Source organism: Triturus cristatus, chromosome 2_2 (assembly GCF_964204655.1).
Source record: "Triturus cristatus chromosome 2_2, aTriCri1.1, whole genome shotgun sequence".
Lineage (NCBI taxonomy): Eukaryota > Metazoa > Chordata > Amphibia > Caudata > Salamandridae > Triturus > Triturus cristatus.
The window spans coordinates 926194748-926214681 of NC_140582.1; positions in this window are offsets into that span (position 1 = coordinate 926194748).

Consider the following 19934-nt stretch of genomic DNA (forward strand, 5'->3'; position numbering starts at 1 on the left):
ATCTGTATCAGTTAAGTCAGGGGTCTCTTCTGTGGCGGGGGGGGGGGGCCTTATCTACAGCTATGGCACCATACTTGGCAGCTCTTTCAGCATCATAGGCCTCCAGAAGCTCCACTAGCTGTCTAAGGGTAGGGTTGGAACCCTGTTTTAATCTCCTGGAGGTACACAGTTGTCTCATCTCCTGGAAAGTGAATGCATCATATCTAGAGGGAATCTGTCTAGGATTCTCCTCTCCTGAGGGAGTATCAGTGTGATCTCCATTCAGGGACATGATTCTAGTGAGGGTGTGGTGTGTGCACCTACCTACACTAGTTGTATCTACTAAACCTCTCTAGTAGTTGTAGTCAGGGTGTGCTAGGCCCTTCAACCTACAACAACTAAGTCCAGTAGGACTTAAGTATTTATAATCTATGTTATATGTACCTAACAATATCTGTGTGATCTTTCAATTTAGTATCTCAAGATTACAATGGTATCAACAACAGCAAGCTCAGATCCCAACCGCTGCTCACCAATGTGGGAAGTTGGACTGATATATGATGTCACTAGTTCTAGTGTACACCTTGTATCAGTCCAAACAACCCTTATGGTGATTGGTTGTAAAGTCAACCTTATAGACCAGCTATCCTAGTGGTAGCATGGACAAGAGCAGTCTTAAAACTCTGAATGGCATGTGAAGCCAGCTGTGATACCATATATAATCCCTTGAATACCAAATGAAAGGACACCACAACAGATATATATAAAAATAGAATGTATTTATTCTAGTCAAAATACCCTCAGCACTCTTTATGAGATTAGAGGTAAGTACAACACAGTCTTATTTAAGCATACATAAGTCACACAGGTAAGTAATACAGTTAGGCCCTAGGGGCCACGCAAACCATATACTAAGTAAGTGGTATAAGAACCACTGTATAGACTGTAGACTTTTGTAGTAAAAAGTCAGCAACAGATTGTTGTTCACTGGTGTCCCCCACCTTTAACATCTCGGTACCTGACTGTAGCAGAGACTACTTCTCAACCGAGGGGAGAGAGTTGTTGATTAGTGTCTAAGGCCAAGCTCCTTTTGCCAGCTTCAAGTATTTGCAAACTGTTACGAACAGAAAATAGGGGAAATACTTCAGTTGGTCCCTTAAATTGTACATTATAATCATGCAGGGCATCATGCGTTTTAAAAACATTCTTATAAGAGCCTGAATCATGTACAGCAGATGGAGAGCAAATATTCTGTTCATTGGAGAATGTCAACTGTAACAAGGGCATAGAAATAGCTGCTACTTTCATCTCGCTAAGCTTGTTGCCCAATTCTTTAACAGGTTTAAAGTTGAGATGCCTCAGACATGTCCCGGGAGGTTATCACAGCTGGTGCGTTATGTGGAAGCACCAATTCTGCTTGTGGGCTATTCATCTGTGAATTTTTGTATTTGACTTCCTTCATCAGTAGAGAGTAACAAGTTGTTTTAGAGGTCCTGGAAATGCTGCTTACAATCTTCTCAGGCCTCTGTACCACTCACTGCTCTCTTTTTCCTCTCTACTAAAGTAGGACAACAATCCTGAAACACATGTCTAGCGATACACAGCACTGGCTGCACCAAAAATGTCATGATGTCATTGTTACAATGCACTGCATTTACCATACTGCACTTAGCGAACTGAGTGCTTTGATGAGAGGCAGTGTGCTCACTTCCCCCTTTGTTTGATAAGGCTCCCTTGATGCTGGTTGATGCACCTGTGCTCAGAGAGAGATAGATAGATAGATAGACAGACAGACAGACAGACAGACAGACAGACAGATAGATAGATAGACTGTATTTTATTTTTCAGGTTATTAAAAACCATTCCAATATAAAAAGAACAATAAAAAGTGATACATATCATGATCATTCAATGAAAAGAGCAAAAAGCACAAAATGTGACTCTGGTAGGGACCAGCTTAACTAAAGTGCAAGGAGCAATAATAATCACATATAAAAAAAGATTTCGCCAGAATAAAACCAGCTCTAAAAAGGTTTGTCCCAAGAATCACTATAATTTCTACTGAATCTGTTACTGTTTCTAGGTGGGACAAGCCAGCCATGCAAGCAGCCTGTATGTGGTTGTTTCTGATGCCAGCGGTATATCTCCGAAACATTGAAAGCGAACACCCTGCTGAAAGTATTGCAATGGGACTATGATCCGGTGAACGATTTCAGCACATGCAACAACACTGTCTCCCCGGCCCCTTCAACAATGTTAAAGGGCCCAAGGAATGGGGTCTAAGTGATAATGCTACATATATGATCAAAGTTCCGTAAAACCCAAAATACTAAAATTTGGCCTGTGATTGTCAGTCTCTATCACACAATGGAGCTGGTATTCCGCCCCGTACAAAAACATCGATAAACAGGTGTAATAATGTGATAAAACTTCAGAGCACCCCATAGAGAGTGTCCATCCAATAAAAATCTTAATAACACTTAGGATTAGGAGCTTGCTGTTACCAAAGTCAATGGTTTTTTAGCTTCTTTAAGGAATTTCGCACAACGACCCGATAACCTGTGCTCAGTGAGGGCTACCGAGACCTAAGACTGTGAGCAGCATTCCCAGCAATTCTAAAACAACTTGTGGCTCTCTACTGAAGAAGCTTGGGGAGAGGATGGAGTGCGGAGACAGAGAGAGAAATGCTGACTGCAGTTCCATGTCGGAGTGCGCATCAAAGCGTCTGTAAGCACACCAGACCACGTGTTCTTCTCTCAAAACCACTGAGCTCAGCCTGCTGTATGTGCAGGTTTTATGGGTCTCATATCATCAGTTATATCTTCAACAATGTCATTGTGAAATCCATTGGTGCATACAGAAAAGATGCTGCTCACTCCAGCCATATGCACTCTCATATACCATATTTCTAGCTGGAACCTTGCACTCAAATGATGCCCCCTACAGAATCTGAAGAGGGCCCCCTGAGTTTTTCATTTTTCGCCGATATTCATTGACCTTGGGTGGAATGGGTCGCTCTGAAGAGTTTTGGGATTTCTATGGGGTTGTGCCCCCCCCCCCCTGTGCTGCTGGGGCTGCAGGGGTACCCAGTAGTGGGTGGATGAAAGAATGTATGCGTGGGTGAAAGGGTATACGTGGTTAGGAGAAAGAAAGGGTGAAAGGATGCATGTATGGGTGAAAGCATGGGTGAAAGAATGGATGGGTGAAAGGCTGTGTGGGTGAGTTAAAGGTTGGAAAAAGGGTGGATGGGTAAGAGGAGGAATGTGTGGGTGAAAGAGCGGATGGGTGAAACAATGAGGAAAAGGGTGTATGAGTGAAATTATGTGTGAGTGGGAGAAAGGATAGGTGAAAGAATGCATGCGTGGGTGAAGGGATGGGTGAGAGGGGAGAGGGCAGAAAGGATTCATTGAAAGGTTGAGTGAAAGGATGTATGGCTGAGTGAAAGGTTGGGTGAACGGGTTGGTCTGTGAGTGAAAGAGGTGAAAAGGTGGATGGGTGAAAGGGTATATAGGTGAAAGGATGCATGGATGGGTGAAAAGATAGGTGGATGGCTGAAAGGATGGGTAAAAGGGTGGATGGGTTAAGGAATGTGTGGGGGAGTGAAAGATGGATGAAAGGGTTGATGGATGAATGGATGCACTGGTGAAATGATGGGGGAAAGGATGCATGGGTAAATGGGTGAAATAATGCATGGGTGAATGGGTGAAAGGATACGTGGGTGGGTGAGTATATGGATGAAAGGATGATGAGTGAAAAGATGTGTGGGTGGATGAAAGGATGCGTGGGTGAGTGAATAGGTGAAAGAATGGATGGGTAAAAGGATGGGCAAGAGGATGGATGGGTGAAAGGATGGGTGAATGGATGGAATGGTGAAAGCCTGAATGATGGATTAAAAAAATGAATGGATCACAGCATGTAAAGGTGAAATGGTTGATACATGAATAGATATGTGGATTGAAGACACAAGGGAACTCTTATAGGGAAGGTCTCACTCACTTGCTTTTCTTTCTTCGTTCCATCACTGCTTTGGTTCAAAGGGGAGGTACTTTAATTTTCTGGCTACTTCGTTGTCCTCAATTACCCATTTTGGATAAGAATGGTGGGAAAGAGTCCGCAGTTAGCACAGACTTATCACCCTGTGTTGTGTTCGGGAGCCTAGCAATTTTGTTTGTTGAAGCACAGGCCAGATAGCCATAATTTTGAAGTAGGGTCGGGCAACGATGCAAAGAATTTTGCGCAGCAACTTCACACATATAATTTTTTTAACTCTGCAAGCTTCTGAAGTTTAGAAAAAAGTGAGAAGTACAGCGGTGGTTTATTTATTAGGGTGTGTGTTTGCTGCGCCCATGTTTGTTTTGTTGCCCCAGGTCCCATATTAAATATTATGATTCACTGATCATTTTTCCCTAGCTGCAGTGTACTGTTTTCACTTCAGCAGTTAGCATATGCCTTTTTGCATGAGTCATGGCGGGTGCACGAGTGTGGAGCTTAATTAAATGATTGACACAGCCAGGTTCATGTGGGCCTGGGGTGAAGTGCGCATGTCAGGTTGAACGGGTGCCTTACCGTGACTAACCCTCTCCTACCTGCCCAATGTTAGGGGATTTCTGCCACAGCCCTCAAGTCTCTTAAGGGGCGTTGGCAGTGTTGGCAGTGCCTGACCGGGCCAATCATTGCGCTGCTCTCATGCTTTTCCTAACATAAACAGCAAAGGAGCAGCATTTCGATTGGCTCAGGCGACGGTCACGTAGGGGTGCGAGTCCTGGGACTGGAGGGCCGAGCTGTTAACAACCATGCATGCCAGAAGGCAGCATGCTCGAAGTCAGGTGTCACCATTTTAAAAAACTCAGCAGCCGAACTTCTGCTACTGTTGGCCTCTTTGGTAAGGGACCTTGCTTACAACAAAAACGTATTTTATTGTGTTTTGGCGCTGGCGGACAGTAAATCACTCGTGGTGGCAGGTGTGTGAGTGTAGTGTGGTGGAAAACAAGCAACACATTACTGCTGCGTGAGAGGAAACATTGCGAACTTTCCTCTCTGACAGGGTGATGCTGGAACAGGGGGTTCCTCAGGGCTCCGCCCTGAGTCCCACCCTGTTCAATCTTTACATGGCCCCTCTGGCAGAAGTGGTGCAGTCGTTCGGCGTGGAGCTTGTCTCCTACGCCGACGACACGCAACTCCTCATATCGCTGACCCATGCTCCTTCTAAGGAAGCTGATAACTTCAACGCCTGTATGTCCAAACTGGCTATGTGGATGAATGAACACTGTCTGAAACTTAATGGGACAAAAACAGAGGTCCTCATTATGGGAGGCAATGAGGTTAAATGGACGACAGAGTGGTGGCCCAGCTGTCTGGGTCCTCTGCCCTCGCCTACACGAGAGGCGAAGAACCTAGGTGTATGGGTGGACAATAAACTGTCCTTTGACAGCCACGTAAAGAAGACTGTTGGCAAGTGTTTTGGGGTGATGAAAACCCTCAACCGCACCCTCGACCTGTTACCCATTAACTCCAGGCGTACCATGACGCAGGCATTAATAACGTCCCGTATTGATTACGGCAATGTACTACTCATGGGGACATCAGTGAAAAACATAAAAAAGCTACAGGTTCTACAAAACTCGGCAGCTCGCCTGGTGCTTAGGCTTCCCCGTCGAGCTCCTTCACGTCCCACTCTAGCAGCCCTCCACTGGCTACCGATCAGTAAGAGGATTGTTTTTAAAGCTATGCTCTGGTGCCATAAAATAATTCATCACAGAGCTCCGGTATATATGTCTGATTTGGTGTCTGTGTACGAACCTAACAGATCTCTTAGATCCAAAGGAATGGGTCTACTCAAAACTACCTGCCCCAAAAAAGCTAAAATGGGTGGCAGATCATTCCGCACCTTAGCTGCCAAGCAATGGAACCTCCTGCCTCTAGATATCAGGCTGGAGAGTAATGAAATCGTATTCAGGAAGAAACTGAAAACTTGCCTCTTTGCTGTGTGAATTGGTTCCTTCCTCTTTTTTTTCCTCTACTGCTGCATTCTTTCTCCATAGCGCGGGGACACACCGGGAGGTGTTACCAAGCGCTCTACAAACTCCTTTAAACTAAACTAAACTAAATTGTGGGAATGCACTGTATCTACGTTTCACCTGAGTGAAAGCCTTTAAACCTCTCAACCCAGTTAGACAGATGTCCCCAGAGCTTTCACGTTACATTTCATAGTCAGGAGGTGATTCAGATAAGTGACATTGGGGCATATCAGCAACGAGGTGATAAAAAATTATCGCCGCTTCTGCGTCCGTTTTCGGGCGAAAAGCGGCGATAATTTTATCGCCTAATCAGCAAGGTCACGCTATCGCGCCAGAATTCTGAACGCCCAGCTTTGCATCTCTAATGAGTTGCAAAGTGGGCGTTCCTGACCTGACATGACAGGAGAAATGTTGCTAAGCGACATTTCTCCTATCATCAAGCCCCACGCTATGAAGCATAGCGGCAAGAAAAGTAGCAAAAACCACTGTTATCGCTACTTTCCTTACGCCTGCTTCAGGCCTGACTTAGCCATGATATCTTATGGAAGGTGGATATCATGGCTACGTTTGCCTTGCCCTATCAGAAAGCTAACGCCAAACTTCGTGAGATTATTGCTGGGTTTCCAGCGATAATCTCACGTTTGGCAGTTAGCACTTGTCAGGAAGCCATTGTTTTGTATGCTGCTATTCTCTTTAATGTTCTTTTAAATTGCCTCCCCTGCCGCCATTTGATATAATATGTGGGGATCGCCACTCCGGCGTTTTTAAACTCTAAATTTCACTCTAATTGTATTGTACTCAGCGCGCTTACTCACCATTGTTGTCTGGCTTCCCTGGTCCGCCACGGTTTGTACCGATTGTTGCGGAGGGAAGTCCCGTTAGATTACACTCGGCCAGGCCCTCACTTCCGCCCAGGTTGACGCTCTAGACTCCAGCGGCACCTACTTATGGGCAGGCTGGAGAGGAAGCGCAGCGGACGCGCGCAGCGGGCGCGCCGCTGGCGCACCGAAGGTGCACCTAAGGCAAGCCCGTCTGCGCCCGTCCGCGCCTCGCCCGGGCCGAGGGCCGCTACCCCTGGCCCGTTTCCAGCAGACAGGGACACGATAACGTACTCAGGGGATAATCTTCGCGCCTATCGCCAGCATAGGAGTAAGGCATGTGTGTTGTTCCCATGTGAAATATCCCTCAGTACAATGGATTTCCAGTGTCCTGAATGCTTATTTAAAATTATGAGGACCGGCCGGACTTTGCCTAATTCTATAAAATCACCGAACTGTCTAGCCCCGAAATCCATCGACCTCCAGCTAGCCCTTATTAACGCCAGGTCATTGATTAAACATAAGTATGAAATTACAGATTTTATTATTGACAATAAACTTGACATCCTGTTCGTTACTGAAACATGGGGTGATCAATCATCTGATTCTGATTTTAATATTGCAACCCCCCAGGGGTACAAAGTTGTTAGACAAGATAGGCAACTTAAAAAAGGGGGAGGGCTTGCAATTATCTATAAGGAGGTGTTCGACATTTTCTGCTCTTCCATACCTACACCGGACTGTGAGGCTTTACATTTTAAAATCTCTTTTGATGACCAAAAGCCATTCAATGGTTTACTTGTTTATCGTCCTCCTGGCCCTAGAAATAGTTTTCTTACCACGGTTCACTCACTATTAGAGCTAGGGCTCCATTCAGAATTCTTTACTCTCCTAGGGGACATGAACTTCCATCTGGACCTTCCAGAAGAGAGAGATATACGGCAACTTCTTGATACCACTATAGGATTAGGGCTCCAACAGATCATACATCAACCTACGCACATAGCAGGCCACACTTTAGATGGACTTTTCACCAACAACACAGCCATCTCTATGACGTCTCTACTCCCTCTGACCTGGACTGATCACTACGCTGTTTTATTCAGTTTTAACCTCCCCCGATCTTTTGCCGTCACCTCTGCCAGCAGTAAGACGCTTGGCAGAGCATGGTATAAAATTGACCATAGTTCCCTGGTTGATAAGCTAATACAAAGTCAACCAGCCGTGCTACGGGAAGCAGAAGCCTCAGCCATAAACTATACGGCATGGTTAGAGTCTAATTTTGCAAGGGAAGTTCCGACATTAGTTGTTAATAAAAACAGGAAAGTTCCATCAGCCCCTTGGTTCTCAGAGGCTTTACGGTTAGAGAAACAAGCGTGCAGGCGAATGGAAAGAAGATGGAGAAAAAGCTATGATAAAGTTGAGAAGGAAATATATAAAGCCACTCTAGCTGACTATAGGAAAAAATTAATTGCAGAAAAAAGTCAGTTTTATACGTCACATATTGAAGGGGCCGGCACATCCAGTAAGGAACTTTTTAAGACAATTAAGTACCTTATCTCTGCACCTAAGGACATCTCTGCCAACTCTAATCAAGACTTCTGTAACGATATTGCTAGCTTTTTTAAGTCCAAGGTTGAGCAAATATATGATCAATTCTCACATAGTGCGGCTACTCTGAGCGTGCCACTTACACCCCCTCATAAAGTGACTTTTGTAGACTTTTCCCCGGCCTCCCCCGACCAACTATCATCTCTTCTCTCTTCCACTAAATCTGGATCCCCGGAGGACCCTTGTCCCCCCAGAATTCTCAGAAGCATCAGTCCCATTATTAGCCCTATACTTACCAAAGTGTTCAACCAGATGCTATTACAAGGACATTTTCCTTTAATTTGGAAACAGGCCTGTGTTCTCCCTCTCTTAAAAAAAGCTAATTTAGATATAGCCGACCCTGCTAACTACCGCCCTATTGCTAGACTCCCTGTTCCCGCTAAAATTTTTGAAAAACGGCTCAATACTGAACTCTCCTCCTTTATCACGGAAAACAAAATTTTGGATCAAAGTCAATTTGGCTTTAGAGCCGGTCACAATACTGAGACGGCCCGAATAAAAACTACCGAAGAGATACGAAAAACTTTGGACGCTGGGGGGTCGGCAGCCCTGGTTCTCCTCGACTTGTCCGCGGCATTTGATACCGTGGACCATACAACCCTGATCAACCGTCTTAAAGCTATTGGGATAGGAGGAAGGGCCCTTTCCCTCCTAAAGTCATTTCTTTCGGATCGAACACAAACTGTGCATCTGGGCAATTTTAAATCAGCTCCTTTCATTTTGCCATATGGGGTGCCGCAGGGATCTTCATTGAGCCCCACGCTTTTTAATATTTATGTCTCTGAGCTAGCCTCTTTGATTAGAAGTTTAAACTTATGTCCAACCTCTTACGCCGACGATACCCAGTTGGTCATCTCAGCAGTGGATAAAGACATTAACTATTCCACTAAACTCCATGATTGCATGGTTTCACTTAATGACTGGATGGGTAGGCACTGCCTCAAGCTGAACTCAAGCAAAACTGAGGTGGTGCTTTTTGGGAATCTTTCCCCTAAGTGGTCATCTGGCTGGTGGCCACATACTCTGGGCACAACTCCCTTACCGGTAGCCAAGGCTAAGAATTTGATGATAAACTGAATATGAAGTCTCAGGTCTCAAGGGTGGTCTCGTCCGCATTTCTTACTATGAAAATGGTTCGGAAAATTCTGCCTTTCATTCCGACTAACACTAGAAAAATTGTGATGACATCCCTGGTGTTGTCTAAATTGGACTATTGTAATGGATTATACATTAATATGCAATCCAATTTTCTTGGAAGGCTGCAGGCAGTACAGAACGCTGCGGCCAGGCTGGTCCTTAATATCCCTAAATTTCAGTCTACTAGTGCAGGCCTTCGGGAACTACACTGGCTTCCAGTTTGCCAGAGGATCAAATTCAAAGCGCTTTGCACGGCCTTTAAAGCCCTGCATGGAGAAGGACCACGATTTTTGATGGATCTGTTTCAGTGGTACTCTCCTAATAGAGCACTTCGCTCAGCAAATGCCTTCCTGATGCTCACCCCCAGAATTAAAAGGATCAGCTGGGGGGGAAGGAGTTTCAGTTACAACACCATCAAGGAGTGGAATGCTCTTCCGCTCCCCCTCAGGAAGTCCTCCTCCCTGTTAATGTTCAGGAAATCACTTAAAACATGGCTTTTTAGTAAGTAGCTCTTTTACATAGTTATGGAGACTGTGAGCGCCTAGACACCTTCGGGTAGTAGTGCGCTTAATAAATTATCATAACATAACATAACACTAGGATTTTTATCGCTTTTGAGATAAGCGTTGCTAATAGCACGATATCTCAGCGATAAAAATCCACGTTAGCTGGCGATAATTATCCTAGCGCTAAGTGCGCTCAGCGATAATTATCGCCGGTCCTTGATGATATGCCTCTTAAATACTTGGCGGAATTTTAGTCAAAATGGTTATTGCTACACATAGCACTAGAAACTTTAGCGCAAATCACGGCTACTCTGGTTCACCAAACTGGATGGTCCTGGGCTAATCGCCTTTTCCTACTCTAACCGTTTCCTTATTAAATGGCAAAGTGCATACATACAGAGTAAAAACTACTACCTATTAAAACGTTTATATAAAATAATGTTCAGCCATTGAGTGTGGTTACTTTAACAAAACCCTTGAAGTTTCTTTTTGTTTACAAGTTTCTAATGTATTGAATATTTTTGTTAAATAAAACAATACCTTTTCCTGTACAATGCGGGCTTTGCCAGTGAGTTTCACAATAAGAGGAAGAGAACTGCAATAGTTTCCCAAGGTGACCTCATTTTAGGAGTGAGCTGCAGTTTATCCTTAAACTCAGGAATTTATCTGAAAATGGTAGCTGAAACTTTTTGAGAAACAACTTTAAAATATAATATTGGACACCTGCCGCTTGTTTAAGGAGAAGCCTTCACACCCTATCCATGTGTACATGTTCTGTCCAAAATATCATCACAGAAAATGTCTTATGGCTTTGTAAAAACAAACACAAAAGGAAACAAGGGCGGCCTTTCAGGAACCGAAAGAGCTGCCATCAGTGACAAGGAGCGCACATGCTTCTCCTCCAAGATTCTCAAGTACAGCGCAACAATAATATTGACAGATATCTCACAGCGCATTAATCCACCGAACTGGCTTTTCGACTTTCAAAACTAGGCGCTTCAGATTCCACACGGATCACAGCAGCTGGAGGTTCTTTCAGCGAGGAAAAATCTGTGTGTGCCAGGCAGGCGCGCAACACCCATTGGACTCACAGGGCTTCAGCACCCCCCCCTCCTCGTGTGTGGCAGCCCGGGATGAGACAGCCTCGCGGCGAACACACAGCCGCACCCGAGCACTTCACAGGTCTTTAAAAGACCATTTGCATGTAAATGAGGCCTCGCTGTTGTTTCACCCCTTCTAAGAGCCCCTGCAGCTCCACTCTGCCTATGGCTTAAAAGATTCAGCCCCCCCCCCCCCCCGAAATTTTTATTAGCCCCCCCCCCGAAATGTGGCTCTAGTTGCGCCTCTGGTGCCAGGGATAGTGCCTAGAAGGACTTCTTGGCGAAATGTTTATAGCTGCGGTAACTTCAGCTCACTAAGGGGCATATTATCGAGACAGGCGATACAATTATCGCCGCTTTAAAACGGCGATAATGGGCTTGAGAATATGCTCTATGGAATTTCAATTGAAGCCCATGTTAGATGTGAAGGACGTCTAACCTGAGCTTCAATTGGAATTCCATAGAGCATATTATCAAACCGATTATCGCCGTATTAGCGGCAGTTTTCTGCCGCTAGAGCGGCGATAGTTTTATCGCCTGTCTTGATAATATGCCCCTCAGTAGCTTCTATTTACCCACGTAGATGTGTGCGTTCTGAGAACATTAAAGTTTCATTCCCATCTGCTTGAAACAAAGATGCATTTTGATTGCTTAGTTTATGGCCCTAACTTAATTGAGCACTTTATTTTCTCTGGCTAATATTTGCTTTCCAGCCTCTGGCTCTGAGGCATGTCCAATCTGGGCACCATCTGAGCTCTGGCGCAAAGGCTGACGGCAGTGTGAATTTGGTCACAGTGATTGTCAGGTGTTCAGAGTACTTGGTCATTCAATCCCCCGAACTCCACTTATGACAGCCGGGCTCGCTTGCTGCGCACGTTGGCCACAAGGCACTCATCCAGAACTTTTACGCCCAACCGCTTTCAAAAGTCACCAGCCGCCACTGGACGAATAGCATCCTTGGCCACCTTGCGCGGCAGCAGGAACATATTTCCGCTGACACTCAGGACCAAGGAGGGCTGAGATTAAAGTGACGCAGTTTGGAAGCAAGGCATTGCAATTCCCTGCCACCGGAAGTTCTACCCACGAGGGGGCTGGAATCGTGGCAGGAGAGTGTCAGCATGTGTCTCTGATGAGAAGCAACTTTTTAAAACTCTGCTGTGTCCAGCTAAGGGCGGCTCTTAGTGGTGGTAGGTTGATTGAAACCAATGTGCTGCCAATTGTCCTTTGGTACCACCTTATGCATCAAATGAATCCTTGCCACTTGACGCTGCCCTTCCCTGCTTTGACATTCAACTGCAGGAAATCCTCTAATATGCACGTTCCAAAGAGTGGTGCCGAGCTAGAGAATTGTAAGGGTCAACTCAGTCAGCCACAGCGAATCACGAAACGTTGCCGACTTTCCCTACGGGTGATATTTCAGGACTTTATATGAATTAATGGGCAACGTTTACATTTCACCCACCCCTAGTTAGGAAGGGAAAGCAACATTTGCATACTTTTTCACAAAACGGCTGATAATAATAAAACGCTCCTAAGCCAATCAGATTTGATTGATTGTTCAAATATGTGTTTGTGAGCGACTGACGACCACAACACACAAAACGTCACAAAAATGCGTTTTAATTTTCGCATAAAATACTGAACGGAATTAAACAGAAACCACTGTCAGGCGGTTAGTTGGACCAAAGTCTATATTCTTCTGATGAACGGATGTACATCTGTTCACCGTTTTGTGCTGTGTGCGTGAGCAAAACTTCTTCACGGACCGCCGATAAAATGTACCCCCATCATAACCAGTCGGCTGGAAAACTTTCCAGCACAGTCGTTAATGCATGTATTTTGGAAATAAACTTTAATGCAGATTCATCAAATGGGCAGTTATCAGTAATCGAAAAAATCCCTTTTAATATAAAGTGCAGCCTTAACAATCCTGCAGATATTATCAGAAACTCTCTAATGCATACTATTGTTTATGAATGCATATAAAGGATAACGTATTATTAAATGTACACTATCCAGCTATATTTTTCACTCCATATACAGTAGCAGCTGCTACTGGACGGGGGTAGTGGGGCAGCGGATTAAGGAGAGAATTAAAATAAAAGGACTTGCCTGGAACGACCAGCAGCCGCTTCTCCTCCATCCTCGTCCACTTTATCTTCCTTCTTCCTGTCCCGGTAGGTAGCAGGAAGCACCCGTGCACCCAGGCTCCCCTGAGCCAATTACAAAGCTGCAATGCAGCGCTGTGATTGGGCTAAGTGCTGTGGATCGGTGCTCAGATGGGGGACAGGGAGCCTGTGCATGCTTCTCACCAGGCTGTGTAATGCAGCCTGCAGGGGAGGATGCAAAGTGCGCATGAAACATCCTTTACCCCGCATGTGTTACTCCGCATGCCATTCACCCTACATTTTTTACACCACCAAATATTTTACAACGCAGGGCTTTACACTGCAAACTATTACAACGCATTCCCCAAACTAACACCCCGGGGGAGTAAGAATAGTAAATTGCGTTGGAATGGAGAATGCGTTGTAATGGATTGATTTGTTGTAAAATATTTTGTGGTGTAAAAAGTGCGAGGTAATGGCTCGCGGAGTAAAAGTGTGCGAGGTACAGTGTCCTATTCGTCACGAGCACTTAAGAAGTGCAAACCACTCTTCCCCTGCTCTGGCCATTCCCGCCACTGACTGCAATAGGAAAAATACAATGATAATAATGTCACACTATTATCATTTCATTGTTCCTTCTGAGCAGTGGGGAGCTACGACTGTCCATATGGTCAAGGGACCCCTCGATGACTTACACAAACTTAATGCTTTACAACAGGAGCTACTTTATCTCACATAACATCCGGCAGGGTACCAGATATGTTGATCCATTAATGTAGTCCAGGTCTCCACCGTATCACAGGTTTCATGCAGAGGATGAGCAGCCAGGAAAAGCTTTAGCATGAATCTCCCCACAGATGGCATAAAGGACACAGGCCCTTGAGCTCGGAGCCCCACATCATCTGATCCGCAGATAACAGGCAGACAATGGCTGCTTTGAATTCATCTTTAAAGTACAAGAAGCTGGAACCGACGACCCACCTCTGGCCCATTCATGACGATGAGCTTGCACATAATCTATTAGTGATTTGTGGGTACTTCCGGTGCATAATACACCCACACACCTAGGGACCGGCATGCAGAGAGGAGGCTCAGCCTGGCAGTCCAGCCCTCCATGAAGAACAAAGTAGCAGGTACACACCTCCAGCTATACCATGTAGGGGCTCCCATGAACATATAGAAAGAGGGCCAGAGGCCTCATGATGTCAATAGAGGAACCCTGCCAGTTCAGCTTTCTGCTTCGTGCAATGCATGTCACTGCACAAACATTTAGAGGACGATGTGTGGGAATCTGATCCAGAACACTAGCCCTCGTGGCTTGCAAGAGCCTTGTTGTATGGAGGCCTTAAATTGAGAGAGGGTAAGTATTTGTGTCCTGCTTGCATTGCATTTTTCCCTGCAGGAATCCTGTGTCACTCCATCAGGAAAAGGGCTGGTGCCACAGGGCATATCTCTGTTCATCGCTCTGTGAATGAAGAATGAACCCAGATCTGTACCTGCTTTAGCCCTTAGCCCAACTAAGACCGTAGATTTTGTACCCGGGGCAGACAAGTGTACATAGAGGAATTCAGACACATGTATCACATTTTAAAAACATGAGCAAATTTGTTTTGAGAGTTTATGTATGAAATAAGGCTTTTTGACTATCAGTAAAAAATACAACCCATATTGGCCCTTAATTTGTCGATGAGAGGGAACTTTGATGTTCGACTCTTGTACGCGTTGTGTACATATAAAGCCTCAAATGCTGCACAGATTGTATTCTGATATTTTTTGAGACCTCCACTCAATAGATTCTGATATTTTTGAGACCTCCACTCAAGAGATGCTTCCCAGTCTAAACCACATGACAAGGTATCAATGAAATAAAAGATGCACTTTTTATATGAAATCCCGTGTACATGTAGAGTGATTCTTATACTATGAAGAAATGTGGATGGGTTAAAAAGACCTTATTAGTTTAAACGCGAGGAGATAGTCCTTTTTTTGCTAACCAAAACCTGTTAGTTTAAGTGAGTGGTGAACAAACTGGGGTCTATGACACGTAGTGGTAGGTCGCGGGCTGGTACGAGACAGGACTTTCTTCCCGGTATATTCGAGCCGGTAAATCATGTGTAATGTACGTGACTGTAGGTAGCAATGCCACGTTCATACAGCTCTTAAGATAAGAGCCTTAATGCAGTTATACCGGGGTAAACTCCCCCTATAGAACAGAAATTCTTCCTCCCTCTGTTTTTTAATCTACCAACATTCGGACTGCTATAGGCAAAATAGAACAAGGGGCCTATATGCGTAGGGAGTGATAAGAGATGTATTCTATAGGTACTTAGGTAATTCTAATGATACCTTGTGATTGTAGACCCTAATAATAAGAAGGGAAATACTACAGCGACATCTTGATGAAGAAGTTGTATTAAGTTCATAAGAAGACGACAAAGAAGCGTGTAGGTGGCACGGCAACTTCAGTGTGTATATTCTCAAGGTAAAACAAGGATTTTATTAGAACTTTATCTAACCGAATGAATTTGAGCTATGTACTATTCTGACCCATATCAATTATATTTCCTACGTGGGTTAAGACACTTAACAAAGGACCTGACCATCCTAAGGGTGAATGAATAGCGATCCCTAATAAATTAGGACGTTACTACAATAGAAAGAATAATTCAAAGACAACAGTCTAATACTATAATGGAAGGTGAGAGACTCTTGTTTAGACCAACATACCAACAATTGGCTAGACTAGGCAAAACTGATTTTATAAGTAAAAAACCTTTTCTTTCTGTCATTGACAGAATAAACCAAGGATGTGGCAGACCATCGACAGGACATTCTTCTATTAGATATTTGGAAATTTCTGATCGAATTGATGATAGCCTGCCTCAATTAGGAAAGGTGAGGTCTTATCGGGTCATGCCCTATTAGTCTTGGAGGACATTAATTGTTAACATGGTGAAAGTGATGCCCCTTTTGGGTCATGATAGAGAAGTTTGGGAGTAAATGTAATTAGTCCGAGAGTGTAACAGTGTGGGTAACCCAGTGATAGGATGGATTGTGACATGCAGGTGAATGCAACTACAAGGAAAACATTGCTTGTGCAAATTAAACAAGATTAGGTTTGGCATTTGCCCTGTTGGGCTCTTGCACAATGCAGAGGGAATGTTTTATACACATGTTTTAACCTCTTTTGACTATATAATTGAAAATGGATATGTTGTTTGCTTATTGATTGCACAGAGTATATTGATGGTGTTCCTTTTATGTTTTAACACATAGGTACAGATCTACTACTGTGCCAGTCCTTGATGTTTCTTCTCTCTCTTTTTTAAAAATCACCACATGAGAGTCATGATTTTGGTCTTGATAAAGATGGAGATATAATCAAGCCATCGAAACGCGTCGATGCCTATTTTTCTACATCAATCTGTTTTCATGGGCGACTAATAACGAGTACTAAGTACGACAGTACCAGGTTTTACGTCCCATATATGGCTACTACGCATGTGTTATATCTTTGATGACATATTGTTTTTGTCTATATTAGTGACTCTCATATTTTATGGTTTTTTAGCTAGTGTTATGAATTTAGGCCGCTCATTTTTATTGTCAGTTATTATTGTTTGATGGTAAATTATCATCTTTATGTAACAATTTGTTTGCCTTCAATATATGTTGAACAATTAATAAATGTATTTATTAAGTCTGATTTACAGCAGTTGATAGTCTTGTTTTATGCATTCTCGCCTGCATGTACTACAGTCCTCCCCGGTTGTGGATGAACGAATTAGACCATTAGGCTTGAGTCAGGATACGTGTGTGATACATTCTACATATACTTAATTATTTAGTCCAAAGGACATTTCATTGATTCACTTAAAAAGATTCACTACAACCGTGTGTTACACAATTTCAGTGTATTTTCATGGTCGTTGATACCTAAGCGTGGCTTGCATAATTTGTTTAAATTACAGCTTTATTTGCATCATTACTTAGATAGAATGCAACCTCAGGCTTCTGCGACTGCATAAACCAATCAGAGCCAGAAACCAAAGGGTAAAACATACATATTTGTTATTCACAGTAGAACTTGAACCAACTAATATCGCTTTACTCTAAGTATTGAAAACAATTAAATAAGTTAGTTGTGGCGCCTTGAAAGCTGTTTTCCTTACCAGAAGGAGGCCTTGGGTACATACGATGAAAGCACAGGAACATCAAGTAGAAAGCGAAAGCCAGGCATCCAAACAGCAGCCCACAGACCAAGAAACTGAAGCTGCCCTGCTCAAGGATCACCTGTAGGGAACACACACAACATAGGGCCCTAAGTGAAAAGCCTGGTTGAACAATCCCAGAGTGAACTGTCGTCTACAGTGGCTGGTTACGGGGAGGTACATTTGAGTAAGAGGAAGCCTCCAAGTACTTACCGAGCCAACCAACATCTGGAGAACCATCTCACCAATCCCAGCGCCAGTCACCAGCACTGTAGTGGCACAACCTGGGGAAAGGGCACGAGGGGACATGGCTCTGGTGAGAAAGCTATGCAGATACAACAGCCAACAAAAAACCAATTCAAGACGCTGAAAAATCCTATGATTGTTTTTACCTGAATGGCCAACTCTTGTGATGTGTGGATGTGCCACGTGTTACATCTATACAAAATATGGACAATGTTTGGAGTGAGGCTAGATTTGTGAAGCTCTGTGTTCATCTGATATGGCAAGCACTCCCACTTTAGGCTGCAATGACAACCTTTATAGGGCCATCTTTCTTCATAATTGTATAAGTATTTATTGAATCCGATATTGAACAATACCCTGGGTTTCTTATTCTTCGGATGCGATAATTAACTACAAATACTAGCTTTACCCCCAAAATGTAGCATGCTAGGCTCGTCGGAACGCATCTTTTGGTGTCTAACTGAGGCTGCTGCCCTTACCTGTTTTCCCCTTGGTTCTTGGGGGCTGCCACGACGCTGTTGCTGCGGACTCCCTCTCCCTCTGCTGCAGCGCCGGTGAGACCGGCGACCGCCGGGTGAGGAAAAACTACGGTACCCAGGCTCCCCCAGGGCACCGGAAGCGGGGACACGGCATTTCGCGCGCGTTGGCGCTTGATAAGTGACTCCACCCCCCGCATCGCGGGACCGCGCGCGAGCACCGCCGGGCTAAGCCAGGGACAAGGGCGGGACAAGGGCGGGACCGTCTGTGGCCGTCCGGGGCCGCTGGAGGCCGGGTCGGGCCCACCCTCTAAACTCCGGCATTAGAGCACCTGTTGCAATCCAGGTACTGTTATTGTTGTGTGGTGTTATTTGCCTAATGCAGTGGACTTGGACTGGGGTTGTGTCTATTGGACATTATCTGAGGAAGTCGTCCTACGTACTTCAGGCTTGCTAGTGACTGGGACCCCCCTCTTTGATACTTGTTTGTTTCCATCACATATTCCCTATTGCAACCCATTGTCTAATTTTCAGCTAGGGCTCTGTTTTGTTTTTACCTTCGGCCCGGTTCTGTATTAGCAATGTCAACTCGTTCAGGTAAAAGTTTGAGGGGGAGCGAGGGGGGTATGGCGGGCACCATGGACCAATTTATTACCCGTGTGGCCAACGTTATCGACAAAGAAATAACCATGGCCGAGCGGCGGCTATCTCGTAGCCCGTTTGGTGATAGACGATCTTCGATTGGCCCGATAGCCCAGATACCCTCCCCGGAGCGAACATTGGACCCACTCCCTCTTGTCCCCCCGCCCTTGGACCATCCACGTGTGGCGGCCCTGAGAGCTAACATAGAAGGGCTCGAAATTTTGACGGCTACGGCACTTAATGCCCAAAACCATGTGGCCCCTGTCTTAGCAGCAAACAAGTCTGCCATTTCTATCTCACATTCGGATGACCTTACTACTCTCCCAATATCACCCCCCCCCGGCGGCTATTGTGGTGCAGGCAGAAATCCACCCAGCCCCCATAAAGAAGAAAAAATTTGCTTTCCCACAAAAAAGCAGACTGTCCAAAAATTGTAAGAACCAGAGGCGGGTAAGCGTTAGGAGGGGTGTTTCCAATAATATAGTAAGGGGGGTCTCTAGTCCCTTTCAGGTAGAGCAAGAAGAGGGCATTATTGAGGGGCCTGTAACTATTGTTCCCAATAACCAGATCGTTGGTAGCGTAGCGATCCTTCCCCCAGATTCTCCCCTGATCATAAAAATGGAGGAAATAATGAAATCTCTACTCCTTCCAGTACTTGACAAAATTAGAGGGCTAACTGAGCGAGTAGATAAAATGGAGCAGAAAACCCTAGACAACTTTTTTTCACTAAAATCATTTATAAAATTGCAGTTAAGAACGAGGGATGATGGCCTAGGGGGGGGGTCTTGATAATAAGGTACCGTACACTGTTTTTTTTTTTTTTTTTTTTGAAACCGTTTATTACAATCTCAAATAGATACAGGTATGGGCCTACAACCCTCCGGCCGGCCGCTAAAGTGACAGCAATAAATGACATATATACAATAAGGCACTTGGCGTTACAGAGACGCTAAAGCAGGAGGTATCAACAACGTGGGCCACATGACTCTGAGCCCACAATACGGTCTCGTTTTATACAACACAACAACATAAAACCACACCCGCAAGGCAACCCGAGAGCGAAAGTGACAACATATGCTCCTC